The sequence below is a fragment of the Tenrec ecaudatus genome, chromosome 7 (genome assembly GCF_050624435.1).
Source record: "Tenrec ecaudatus isolate mTenEca1 chromosome 7, mTenEca1.hap1, whole genome shotgun sequence".
Classification (NCBI taxonomy): Eukaryota; Metazoa; Chordata; class Mammalia; order Afrosoricida; family Tenrecidae; genus Tenrec; species Tenrec ecaudatus.
The window spans coordinates 16,581,276-16,595,694 of NC_134536.1; the positions used below are offsets into that span (position 1 = coordinate 16,581,276).

Sequence of the window (14,419 nt, forward strand, 5' to 3'; positions counted from 1 at the left end):
CTACAAATTTGGGGGTACCCCAGAACCCCTTCCTTCTGAATTGTTGACTCCTACTACTTCCTTGGGTTTGGGAATTTGCTACAGTGACTCATAGACTCAGGAAACACTATACTTATGAGTCTAGTTTTCTCATAGCAAAAAAGGAGCCAGGTAAGAGAGCCATAGGGAAAGGCTGGGGAGGTAACCCAACGTGGAGTTTCTCCGTCCCAAAGAAGGACGTGCTACCTTACTATGTGCATCACTGTCTTTCACCAACCAGTACGCCCAGGTGAGCTTCCAGCTCCAGAGCTTTTACTATAGGTCTCAAACTCCAGCCCCGCTGCCCTGAGGTCAGTTGGGTGACGTCACAAAGGTCAATATCATGAGGTTGAGATCCTGAGGTAGATCTTTCTGGCATAGTCAGCCACCACCCAGTATGGTCAAGAGTCTTCATCAAAGACACGTCAGTCCCTGGGGCTTCCACCATCCAAGGTATTCAAGGTTATCTCTCAGGAGCCAAGAGCCAAGACCAAGTTCTCTGGGGAAGGTTACATTCCTTACTCATAACCACTTGAATCAGGCCAGTCAGGTTGACTGTAAAGCGACAACAAAGAATGAGTGGTTTTGAGCATTCTTTACCGCCAAAAATTGAAACACACACACACACACACGTAGTTTTGTTTGTTTGTTTGTTTTCTATAAAGGACTAAGTCTTTATTGGGCTCAGACCAGGAGTCCATGGGTCTTTAGAACCTCTCTGTACTTGTTGATCTTTGTCTCCAAGTTCTTCTCGGCCTGTTTCCGCAACCTCAGGAGCTGCTTCTTCCTGTCATGGAGTTTGGCCTTTTCCTTCCTCTTCTGCTCCAGGGTTGCTGTCACCGCCTGGTACTTCCAGCCCACTTCATGGGCTAGTCAGCCCAGGTAAGCAAACTTGCGTGTGGGCTTCAGTCACACCACCTTGAGGGCAGCAGGGACCACCATCCGCTTTTTCTTATCATTGGGGGTGCGATCCCATTAAACACTTTGAGCCGGTCCAGGGCGGCCTGGCCCCGCTTGGTCTTGTGGAGCAGCATGCTTTGCACGGTTCACCAGAAGATGCGGCTAGGGAGGGGCCCGGAAGTGGTAGGGCCCACGGGAGGGGATGGTGTTCCTGTGCTTCCAGAGGAAGGCCAGGTACTTCACCTTGTTTATGTAGAAGTTTTAGAAATGTTGATGCCCTCACAGCGCACCACCGCCACCTTGAGGCCCAGCAGCACTTGCTCGGCCACAGTGGCCACCAGACGGCCCAGGAGATGGCCACGGCCATCGAGCACCAAGACCCGCCCCTCCGCCATCTTCGGCAGCCACCTGGGAAAACCTATACATGTGGTATTTTATCAAGCATTCTGTTACAAACAATTTCTAAATGAAATAAAACCCTAGCTTCTTCTGGATCTTTAAAATGTCTGATATTTTGGAAAATCTCATGGCTTTGGGTAGGGGAGTGTGGGACCTCCCTGACCCTGTGTACAACATCCTTTGGAGCTTTAAAAATTCTGCCAACTTTCTTTCAAAGTCAACAAATAATTCTTTTACTGAAAAATTTCTAAAAGTTGAGATCAGAGGCATTCCCTCGTGTGTCTTAGCCAGGCTTCTCTGTGTTGGTTTCTGTCTACCGTCCTGCAGGGGGGTAGGGAGGGATTTCCAAAAGCATTCCCAACCTCTGGGATGGTTTTTCCTCATCTAGCCCAGGCTAGATTTTATTACCGTTTGAAACGTAGCCAGCCCCATATACACAGAGAGAGAAATTATTGCCTATTTCTCTCATCAACATCGTAAAAACTACATTCATCTAACTTTTGAAAGAGATTTTATCCTGTGCTGATTCACAGATTGGACCTCTATTAAAATGCCCAATTAATGCATGAGTGGCCATAAACCCACTTAGTCTATAAGACTTCCTCCTGTAGAGGAGAAGAAGGGAGAAAGAGCGAGCAAAGTAATCAGCTCATTGTTTTTGTTTGTTTAAGAAAGGTCTGCCTCGGGCTTCCCAGGAACAAATGTCTCCTGAAAAACTCCCCAAAAGTCTGACCCTTAGCTATGGAACCCTGATTCACGAGAACCGACTTCCTTTATTCCATTTGCTACATCAGACATGGTTGCTCAGTAGCCACTCAGCAGAGAGCACGGACTAGCACGTATGACAAATTAACAGATAATTGTGAATTTCCCTGGAGCCCGCTCTGATTCTTGGTGGCCTTCTGTCTAACAGAAGGGAAGGCTGTCTGTCCTGCCCATCTCCAGGAACTCTGGCATGTCTCAAGTCCACCGTTTCCAACTTTTTAGTCAGCCCATCATGTAACGGGCTTGCCATCCCTCTCTCGGGCCCTCTCTCCGCTTTATCTAACACGGTACCTTCTCAGGTGAGTGGTCTTTCCTGATGTTGCGTCCAACGTCGGGATGCTAAAGTCTCTCCATCCTTGCTTCCAAGGAACATTCTGGTTGCATGTCTTCTGAGATTCATGTGCCCCAGGGGCAATAATTTGGAAAAGGATGATGTCAACAATGGTAGTACAACCCAAAGAGTAAAATCAGTGGCTGAGTTATACATGTCGACATGAGGAACTGGAGAATTATTTGTTGTGTATATTTTTACCGCAATTAGAAAAATAGTAATTACATGAATAACAGTGGGCACAAAGAAGAAGAAACTGTTTTAGAATTGAACGTGGTGATGATTGTACAACCCTTCTTGATACGATTGAATTATTGAATTGTATGACATGTGGATGACGTGCTAATAAAACTGTTCAATTAATCAAATAACGGAAAATGGGAAAATGAAATAAAAGGAATGCCAAGAGTGTCCTTCCTTCTTGGTTTTCTAGCTCCAGGTGTTGGCACATGTCCTTCTAATGCTCTAGCTGCCCTGGAAGCATTCTGTGCAGCCCTTTCATGCCGTCATTTCGCCCTTAGCTGCAGCTACTGTGTGTCTAAGCGCAGGTATCTGCGTCTTTTCGGCCATCTGTTTTGATCTTTTCTTCTCTCCAGTCTGTTTGATGAGCTTCTACTTTCTTATCTTCTTGATTTCATCCCCTGGTTGGTCTCGTCTTTAGTCACAACTGTTCGATAAGATGTCATATCTACTCTTAAGATGATCTCTAACTTCAGGTGAAGTATATTCCGATTCATACTTTGGCTCTCATGGACTCGTTGAATTTGTTTCAGCTTCAAATTGAACTGATATGTGAGCCCTGAATAGTCTGTTCCACAGTCGGCCATTGGCGTTGCTTTGGATGGTGACTTTGAACCTCGCCACAGATGTAGCTGGTTTGGTTCCTGTGTGTTCCATTTGGTAAAGTCCATGTGTGGAGTCATCATGTATGTGGTTGAATAAAAGTATTTTCAGTGAGTGGGTCATCGGTTTCGCAAAATGCTAGCATCAACAATTTACATCATTTCGATCAGCAATAACACTGCTGATCCTTCTTTATTCCCAACTTCCGCATTCCAATCCCTAGTCACTGCCAATGCGTCTTACTTGGTTGGGTGTTCAGCCTGTTGTGATGGTCTGTGGGCCCACTTACACTTAAATCCACTGATACACAAAAACCCGTTCTGCCCGTGCCCACCATCCAGATCATTATTTTAAGCCATGTTGCTGAGTGGATTGGCTCATGCACCACCACATGTTACCAGGGAGATATGCGCCTGAGGGTTTCCTTGGCTACAGTCGTAATGGAGGAGCCCTGGAGGTGTGGAAGGTACTCTCTGGACAGTGATTCACAAGGTCTGCAGTTCAAAAACCACCCGCCAGCTCCTTGAGAGAAAGATGGGGCTTTCTATTCCTCTACGGGACCAGTTACAGACTGGGAAATGCCCAGCAGCTGTACCCACAGGTCCAGTAGGGTCGCTCTGAGTCGCATCGACTTGATGGCAGTGAGTTTCAATCTTCACGGAAGCAGATCGCCAGGCCTTCCTTTCCAGGATCCCTCTGGGGAGGGTTAAACTGCCAACCTTCAGCTTAGAGTTGAGTGCACACCACCAAGGTCACCCAGGGACTGTTTGTCTTCAAACACAAATTGGACTTAGCTGTTCTTTCCCTTCGACTGAGGCATCAACTTGTTGTTGTTGCTGTTGTTGTTGTTGCTACTGCTGCTGCTGCTGCTGCCAGGGGCCATGAAGGAAATTCCAACCCATAGCCCTTTGCACGACAGAACAAAGCACTGCTCGGTCCTGTGCCCTCCTCACAATTGTCCCCATGCTTGAGCCCACTGTTGTGTCCCGGTGTCAGTCCATCTCCTTGAAGGCTTTCCTCTTTTTCATGGACTCTCTGTTTTTCCAAACACGACATCCTTCTCCAGGGCCTGGTCTCTCCTGACAACATGGCCAAAATCGGTGAGACGAAGTCTTGCCGTCCTTGCCTCAAAGAAGCCCTGGCCGTACTTCTTCCAAGACAGATTAGTTTACCTGTTAGCTGTCCTTGGTACTCTCAATATTCTTTACCAGCACAATTCCAACACATCAATTCTTCTGTCTTCCTTATTCAATGTCCAACTTTCTCATGCATATGAGGCAATTGAAAATGCCATGACTTGGGTCAGGCTAATCTTAGTCCTCAAAGTAACCTCTCTGCTTTTCAATGCTCTAAAGAGGTCTTTTGCAGCAGATTTGCCCACTGCAATGCATCTCCTGAGTTCTTGGCTGCTGCTTCCATGAGCACTGATTGTGGATCCTTGACAGCTTCCATCTCTTCTCCATTTATCCGGATGTTGCCTGTTGGTCCAGTTGTGAGAATTTTGGTCTTCTTTACATTTGAATTGTAATCCACACTGAAGGCTGTAATCAACCTTCATCAGCAAGTAATAAATGTATTAATAACTCATAATATGGCTAATCTTCCATGAAATCTCCCAACTCAAATTTCCATTAATAACTTATGTAATCATGTTTTTTTAAAAAGAAGGGTAATTCATTAGTCAGAGGAGGGACACATGTCAACCTGGGTGAAGGGGAAGGTAAATAAATATCTAAAAACCCAATTAGGGCCACTCTACTCTGTCTCTACTCTGTCACATGAGGTCACAATGAGTCAAGATCAGCTGGAAGACACCTAAAAACACTACATGATAAGAGAGCTTCATGGGGGCAGGAATGTGCTATGTGTGCATCTGCAGCAGCCCCTGGATCAGGGTGGAGAGCGCAGTAAGGAATTGGTGCTAGCAGGAGGTAGGAATGACCCCAGCGGAGCTGCGTTCGCCCTCGGGCCTCAGTGTTCGTGTTGACACAATGAGATTGGAGTCTCTGTCAGCTCTGCCCGGCCATCCACCTCTCTCTGGGGCTCCAGATGACTGACTCCAGACCCCAGGGTCTGCGCCCAGTGTGAGGGACAGGGACCTGCGTGACATTTTTTTTTTTAAGGAGAAAAGGAATTTAACAAATGGGGAGTCAGTCAAAAAGTATTGCTTCTCAGGTTCCAGTTCCATGAGTCTATTCTGGAATAACGTGTTTAAACACATCACTGATCAGTGTATGGCCACAGGCATGTTCTCCCAGAATACACTGGTCTCAATCTTCTTAGGGTTATTAGTTAATAACAAATCAATAAATAAAAAGTACAAAGAAAACAGTGGCTTCCAAAGGGAGACGTAGAGAGATCAGCTCAGAAGATGACGGTGGCTGTGTTTTGGGATCCCCAAGGGTCATCTTGATAGCATTTCTTGGACAAGGGACAATCCTAATTAGGAAGATTTGAGACCATGGAAAACCCCACGAGTGAGAAAGAGGCTCTAGAGCAGTGGTTCTCAACCTTCCTCACGCCGCGACCCTTTCATACAGTTCCTCATGTTATGGTGACTCCCCCAACCAGAAAATTATTCTCGTTGCTACTTCATCACTGTAATTTTTCTACTGTTATGAATCAGGTGACCCCCGTGAAAGGGTTGTTGACCCCTAAAGGGGTCACAGCCCACAGGTTGAGAACCGCTGCTCTAGGGGGATTCGAAAGCCCCTTCTCGCACAGCACCCGGAGGTTTCCATCAGCTGACCTAGCAGGGAGCAGGCCAGCGTGTCTCCACTAGGCCGCCACGGCTCCCCACCAGCGACACACCAGGGAGGGAGACTAGCCCTCCCCAGAATGACTGGAGAGGGGTGGAGCAATCCCATTTCCAATGTAGGATGATTACCTGTGAAAGACAGACAGAACAGAGGACGAAGGAAAAAATTCACTGCTGAGAAAACACATAGCAAGACGTCACCAGAAGCGGAAGGACCTTGGGCCTCCACTCAAGCACTCCCTCAAAGCATGAATACTTTCTTTTATTAAATTGGCACTCTATGATGCTCACCCTCCCGACACAACTGCTGAAGCCAAAGCGGGTGAACAAGTAAATGTGGCGAAGAAAGCTGATGGTGCCCGGCTATTAAAAGAGATAGTGTCTGGGGTCTTAAAGGCTTGAAGATAAACAAGTGGCCATCTAGCTCAGAAGCAACAAAGTCCACATGGAAGAAGCACACTAGGCTGTGCGATCACGAGGTACCAAAGGGACCTGGTATAAGGCATCATGCAAAAGAAAAAAAAATATATATATATATATATATATACATACTATATATACCATAGTGAATGAAGGGGGAAGTGCAGAGTGGAGACCCAAGACCCATTTGTCGGCCACTTAAGATCCCCTCACAGAGGGGTTTAGGAGAGGAGATGGGTCAGTCAGGGAACGATGTCGTGCCGATGAAGAACACAGCTTTCCCCCAGATCCTGGATGCTTCCTCCCCCCAACTACCATGATCCAAATTCTACCTTGCAGGACTGGATAGGGCAGAGGTTGTACACTGGTGCATATAGGAGCTGGAGGCACAGGGAATCCAGGGTGGATGATACTTGCAGGACCAGGGGTGTGAGGGGCGATACTGGGAGAGTAGAGGGTGAGTGGATTGGAAAGGGGGAACTGATTACAAGGATCCACATGTGACCTCCTCCCTGGGAGACGGACGGCAGAGAAGATGGGGAAGGGAGACTCCAGATAGGGCAAGATATGACAAAATAACAATCTGTAAACTATCAAGGGCTCATAAGGGAGGGCGCAGTGGGGAGAGAGGGGAAAAAAAGAGGACCTCATGCAAAGGGCTTAAGTGGAGAGCAAATGCTCTGAAAATGATTAGGGCAAAGAATATATGGATGTGCTTTATACAATTGATGTATGTATATGTATGGATAGTGATAAGAGTTGTATGAGTCCCTAATAAAATGTAAAAAAAGAAAAGAGGAGAAAAAAAGAAAATTAGGGCAAAGAATGTACAGATGTGCTTTATACAACTGATGTATGTATATGTATGGACTGTGATAAGAGTTGTAAGAGCCCCTAATAAATTGTTTAAAAAAAAAACAAAAATAACCAAAAAACTAAAAAAATATAACAAAAAAGAAATTCTCCATAAACAAATATATTTCCTTATGACTTGCAATCTATTCATGACTTCGGGCTTTTTTTCTTTAATATTTAAAAATGAAAATCGGATTTTATTCTTACTTCTCAAGTGGTTGTCAGGTGGTCACTAGGGGGAGGCAGAGTGCTAATATCAGGGCCTTCACCAAGACGCCAGTTTCCCCAAAGGCTTTTTGGATTTGAGATCTGAATGTGGGTCAAGTTGGCCAGAGATAACTTCCTTTTCAGTACAACTGGAAGACTCTGACGCAAGTTAAGGATTAGAGCTCGGGTATTTGGGGTTAGACATCGAGTATTTATGAGTCCCGGGACATCGGATCACATTGCTATACAAGAAAAAAATCTTTTATCCGTCCAGCAAGAACTAAATTACTACACTAGGAGAAAAAGGATTAAAAAGTAGAGTTAACAACAAAAATAAAACAAAATAAATTTTAAAACCTTCAGGATTTCAAAAATGCTTCAAAATTATATATATATATATATATATATAGTCAGAGCCTGCTTTTTAAAATCATTTTATTAGAATCTTGTACAGTTCATCACAATCCATACATAAATCCATTGTGTCAAGTACATTTGTACATTTGTTGCCCTCATCATTCTCAAACATTTGCTTTCTACCTGAGCCCTTGGTACTAGCTTCATTCCCTCCTCCCTCCCTCGTGAACCCCTGATAATTTATAAAAAATGTTTGTCATGTCTTACCCTGACTGCTGTCTCCCTTCACCCTTTTCTGTTGTCCGTCCCCCAGGGAGGGGTTATATGTAGATCATTGTGATAGGTTCCACCTGTCTCCCCCAACCGTCTCCTTACCCTCCTGGTATCGCTACTCTCATTATCGGTCCTGAGGGTTTATCCATCCTGGATCCCCTGTGTTTTGAGCTTGTATCTGTACCAGTGTACATGCTCTGGTCTAGCCAGATTTGTAAGGTAGAACTGGGGTCATGATAGTGGGGAGAGGGGGAGGATTAAAGAACTAAAGGAAAGTTCTACATTTCGTCCGTGCTATACTGCACCGCTACTGGCTCATCCAAAGGCTGCTTTTTCAGAAATATAACAAGAAAAATCGACCAAGACAAGAGGGAGGGAGGGAGGGAGGGTAAAAAAAGGAGCTGATACCAAAGGCTCAAAGAGAAAGTAAATGTTCATAAAATGGCGATGGCGACATATATACAAATATGCTTGACACAGTTGATGTATGCATTGTTATAAATACCACAGGAGCCCCCATTAAAATGATTTTTTTAAGCAAAGAAAATAAATAAATAAATAAATGCAATCCCACCTGGGGCTCAGAAGTTAGTGATAGTCACCAGGCTGGTTAATGACTAAGCTTTAAAAGTAAACCAACAAGTAACAAAAATTTTAAAATCTACTGAGAATAAAAGTTACAAAAGCTTACCTCAAGCGTTAACAGAACTATCTGGAGGTGGGGAGATTATGTTGTTCTTGTTCTGTTTGTTTTTTGATCTGTTTGATTCGTTTTCAACAAATTGAAGCTCTCATTTACACATCGACTTCAGGTGATGCCGCATTCACACTTCAGGTGTGCCCAGTCTGCATCACTGGAAGGAAGTTGGCGAATTGAGAGACTTTGGATGTAGAGGGAGGCTTTGTGGCAGGAGGGAGGGAGTATGGGTTAAGACTGAGTGAGGGGCGGGGTGGGGCGTGCAGAAAGCTGATAGGGAAATGGGTGCAGAAGGGAACTTTGCAAAATAGAACTCTGAATTATGTTTTGGATTTGGGCTGAAATCAAACAAAAGTTTTGAACTCTGCTGAAATTGTTAGCTGGGGGTGGGGTGGGGGGGAATCAGATTCGAGAGTCAAACAGATGTTGGAGGGTTTCCCTGGAAGACGAGAGTGGTCTTCTGATCAAAACCATATACTAAGTGAGGGTGATTCCCGTACCGATCATGAAGGGTTATATGCACGCAACCTTATCTGTGAAAAACCTTGAGTCAGATCGAACAGAAACATGGGTGAAGGGAGACAGCGGATGATGTAAGATATGAAAACAATAATAATTTATCATTTTAAAAAATCATTGTATTGGGGGCTCGTACAACTCTTATCACAATACCTACATACGTACATCGTGTCAAGCACATTTGTACGCTCGTTGCCATTATCATTCTCAAAATATTTGCTTTCTACTTGAGCCCTTGGTATCAGCTCATTTTCCCCCTTCCTCCCCATCCACTCCATCATGAGTCCTTGATAATTTATAAATTCTTATTATATTGTCACGTCTTACACTGTCAGATGTCTCCCTTCACCCACTTTTCCGTTGTCCATCCCCCAGGGAGGAGGTTTCTACCCCACCTTCCCTCCACCCTCCCGGTTTCGCCACTCTCACCACTGGTCCTAAAGGGATCATCTGTCCTGGATTCCCTGTGTTTCCAGTTCCTATCTGTACGAGTGTGCTTTCTCTGGTCTAGCCGAACTTGTAAGGTAGAATTGGGACCATGATAGTTGGTGGGGGGAGGGGAAGCATTTAAGAACTAGAGGAAAGTTGTATGTTTCATGGGTGTTACACTGCACCCTGACTGGCTCTTCTCCCACGACCCTTCTGTAAGGAGATGTCCAGTTGCCTACAGATGGACTTTGGGTCCCTAATATGCACTCACTTACAATGATATGATTTTTTTGTTTTTTAATGCCTGATACTTCATCCCCTCAACACCTCAACACCTCGTGATCACACTGGCCGGTGTGCTTCTTCCATGTGGGCTTTTTTCCTTCTGAGCTAGATGGCCACTTGTTTACCTTCAAGCCTTTAAGACCCCAGACAATATATTTTTTGATAGCCAGGCACCATCAGCTTTCTTCACCACATTTGCTTATGCACCCATTTGTCTTCAGCGATCATGTCAGGAAGATGAGCAACATGGAATGCCAGTTGAATAGAACAAAGTGTTCTTCCTTTGAGGGAGTACTTGAGTGGAGGTCCAATGTCCATCTGCTACCTTACTACTAAACCTATAAGTATATGCACACAAATCTATTTCCCCTTCATCATATAAAAATACATTTACATACATATATAGACCTCTATAAATGCCCTTTGTCTCCTAGTTCTTTCCACTATTTCCTTTTACTTTCCTTTTGTCCCATGATCGTGCTCAGCCTTCATTTGGGTTTCAGTAATTCCTCTAGGTTACCTTTCCCTTGATCAATTCCTACCAGGCCTCCTACACCCTCCTTGCCACTGATTTTGGATCACTTGTTGCTCCCTTGTCTCTGGGTTTGTTAACACCACTTCCTTTCCCCCGCCTTCCACTCTCCCATGACCCCCAGGAACCATCCACCCCATTGTTTTCTCCTCTGGATTGTTTATCCAGCCTATCTTATCTAGATAGACCTGCAGAGATAATAATATGCACAAAAACAAGACAGAGCAAAACAAAAAGCAACAAAACAACAACAAAGCAATGACCAAAAAGAAAAAAGCCTGTAAATAGTCCAAGGTCTGTTTCTTGACCTTTAGGAGTGTTTTCTATTCTAGTCTGATGGAGTCCCATGCCCTGGCCCCAAAGTCTATTTTTAGTATTCCCTGGGGACTTCCTTGCTCTGCTCCCCTTGCTGTTCCATTGCACGCCCTTAGTGCTTTCCCCAGTGTGGTGGGGTCAGATCGGTGCAATTCCCACACTGTGTCTCCAGTGTTGTCCCCTGTAGGGCTGGGTCAGTGAGGGATGTCATGTCTCATAATGGGGCTGGCCATATGGTCTTCTCTGTGCACTGGATGCTCTGAGCAGGGATATCGTCCTCAAGGCTTGGTGGACCAGGATGTGCTACGATCTCTCTTCTTCCGCCTTCATTTGCTCCTGTGTGCTCTGATCAGACATGTCCCTCTCCCTGAGCTGTAGCTTCAATGGTGTCTTCTGAAGTACATTGTTTTGGAGGAAATAATTTATAATTTATCAAGGGTTTCTGAAGGTTGGAGGGTGGGGAGGGAGGGGGTAAAAAGGGAGCTGATGTCAAGGGCTCCAGTAGAAAGAACATGTTTTGAAAAGGATGATGGCAACCTGTGTACAAAAGTGCTTGATACAATGGATGTATGAGTTGTTTTAAGAGGTGTAAGGGCCCCCAATAAAACAATTTATTAAAAAAGAAAAACCTTGGGTGGAATGGATCATATATATATATATATATATATTGAATTGTCTCCCATAAAGAGATCTGGAACAACGTGATCTGAGCTACCAGGGTAGCCTTGGGGGCTTCTGCCCATTTCTCCCATGCTGCCATAGCCTGGGCGTCGGCTTTGTGCCCAGTCCCGTTTGTCCAAAGCATCACAGGGTAGTGTCATATTGGAGGATTGCTCTTAGGAAACCAATAGCGATACAGACTTGCCATTAGCAGACTATCTGGGGCCAACCACTATCATATCTCCCTAAGTAAAACTGCTCCTCTTTTTGTCTTTGTAACTGCTCCTGGTTTTATTCAATAATAAAAATGGCATCACTGGGCTGTTAAAGGCTTTCTACGAATTATGCGAAATCATGGCACGAAATCCGAGAGATTTGGATATTTGAAGTGCTTGGAACAGCACCTGGCTTAAACACAGACGACATCTTAGGATGTTCGAGAGAGATTCTGCCTATGTAACAAAAGGCTACGAAAACGACTTCGTCCCCTCCTCACCAGTTCCCTGGCCCAGGTGAGACCAGGTGCAGGGAGCCTCTGAGGCTGGCACATAGCACAGAGCTGTATTTTTTCCACTGGGTCGCGGATTGGACAACTGGCAACATTGTTGCCCCATCCACTGACACCGTGTCTTCCTTTTTCTGCCCGCTTCTGGGGAGCTTGAACCTCTAGTTTCTCTCAGTTCAAATGCCTCGAAACCCCCACCCCCCAAAAAGCACACGAAAAAACCCCCACAAACTCCCTGCCATTGATCAAGTCCCATTCAGAGCGACTCCATAAGGCAATGGTTCTCAACCTGTGGGTTGTGACCCCTTTGAGGGTCGAACAACCCTTTCACAGGGGTCGCCTGATTCTTAACAGTAGCAAAATGAGGTTGATGAAGCAGCAACAAAAATAATTGTATGGTTGGGGGTAGGGTCACCACAACATGAGGAACTGTATGAAAGAGTCCCAACATGAGGAAGGTTGAGAACCACTGCATGACAGTATCGGGCATGACAACAATGTTGCTGGGTGTTTAACTCTTTACGGGCAAACAAAGCCTCATTGTCCTCCCGCTGAGAAGCTGACTGCTGCTTAGGCAGTGGCAGCTCTAGTGTACACCCTATGCCACCTGGGTTGTGAATGCCTCTAAGTCTCCCAGTAGGATTTGCTGAAGCGGCCCCTGAGCCTCAAGCTCTGACCAAGAGATGGGTCCCAGGGATCTAGATGGCGCTTTTAAGCAGCCCCTGCTGTCCAGCCAGGTCTGGGCAACCCTAATCACACGGAAGGCCCAAGATGCACATTGAAAACACGGCTCTGGCCTTGCTGTGGCTGCAGACTGCTGTGGAGTTATAACCTCAACTCATGGGCACACGAAATGCTGCCGGTCCTGCTCAAGCCCCACCATCAATTGCAAAGGCGATCCATAGGGTCCTCACTGGCCGTGGCTTTGAGGAAGGTTGCCACGTCTTTCTTCCTCGTGTCTTCTCTGGAAACGCTACTGAAACTTGTTGGGCATCACAACACACAATCCGCCAAGGACAGATGGGTGGTGGTGCACAAGAGGTGTATTCTCCCGGGATCACTGCCTCCAGGCTGAGGACTCGATGAACTAACTCACCTCCAGGCCTCTCTGCCTTCACTGGACAGAGGAGATACGCCCGCTTTCTAGGGCAGAACTGCTGAAGATGGTGCTGTCGTGTAGTTCTGACTCAGAGCGGCCCGTGTACAAGAGAACAAAACCCTGCCCCGCCCTCATTGTTACCTTTGCGCCTTGTATTTCTGGGCTGCTGCTTTTCTCCACCTGCCAGGACATTATCTACTGGGTCAGTTGTGAGGACTTGGATCAGTTCCGCGTTATTGTCTAGCGCTCCCGTGCACAGGAAGCTACGGAACCTGCCATGACTACGGCAGGCACACTTAGGTCCTCCAAATGTGGCCCTTGCTCTGTAATACTGGAGATTTGCCCCAGCGCAACATCCGCTGTTTGGTTGTTCTTGCCGGCTGCTTCCAGAGACAGTGACGGAGGGTCCATGTAAAATGAAACCGTCGACAGCTTCCATCTGTTCTCCTCGTGTCATGACGTTGTCCACTGGTTCCGTGAGGAGTTTTTCCTTTGCGTTGAGTTGCAATCCACACTGAGGCCTCCGTCTTTGGTTGGCCATGAGCACCTCAAGCCTTTCTTATTTTTGGCAAGGAAGGCTGTGTCATATGCACATCATGGGTAGACGAGTCTTCCTCCGATCCTGATGCCATCTTGGTCTTCAGAGTCCCAACTGCTTAAATGATTTGCTCAGCATAGATTGAAAAAGGGTTGTCAGCATATATACACCCGATGCCCACCTTTCCTGCTTTCAAGCCATACAGGATTCCCATGTTTGCTTTCAAAGGAATGCCTCCTGGTCCGTGCACAGGTTCCACATGAACACAGCAGGGGCATCCCTTGGGCACATCTTCAGAAGCTGGCAGCTCTCTGGCAATGTACTGCTGTAGCCACATTGGAATTATCTTCAGCAACATTTTACTTGTGTGTGATATTAACTATTGAATAATTTTCCATGTTCTGGTGCGTCACCTTTCTGTGGGATAAACACAAACATGGTCTCTTCCAGTCAGCTGACCAGGTCTTCCACCAAAGTTCTTGGCACAGCCAAGTGCCTCCAGTGCTGAACCATTTCGATTGGTTTTCTGCCCATTCCCGGGGCCTTGTTTCATGCTAATGCCTTCAGTCCACCTTGGATCTTCTTCCTTCATACCCAGGAAGATGACTTTAATTTTCAAAAATCGATAGTTACAGGAAGACAAGGTCGGCCATTCGAAACCAGCAGCTACTCTGTGGGAGAAAGATGAGGCTTTCTGTTCCTGGAGAGACTTGT

The 14,419-nt window shown here is 45.9% G+C and overlaps 1 pseudogene; it reads right to left on the bottom strand.

Annotated features, from left to right (window-relative positions):
* Positions 1 to 695: 695 nt before the first annotated feature.
* Positions 696 to 1,313, bottom strand: LOC142452644 (large ribosomal subunit protein uL13-like; annotated as a pseudogene).
* Between the last annotated feature and the right edge of the window lie 13,106 nt (positions 1,314 to 14,419).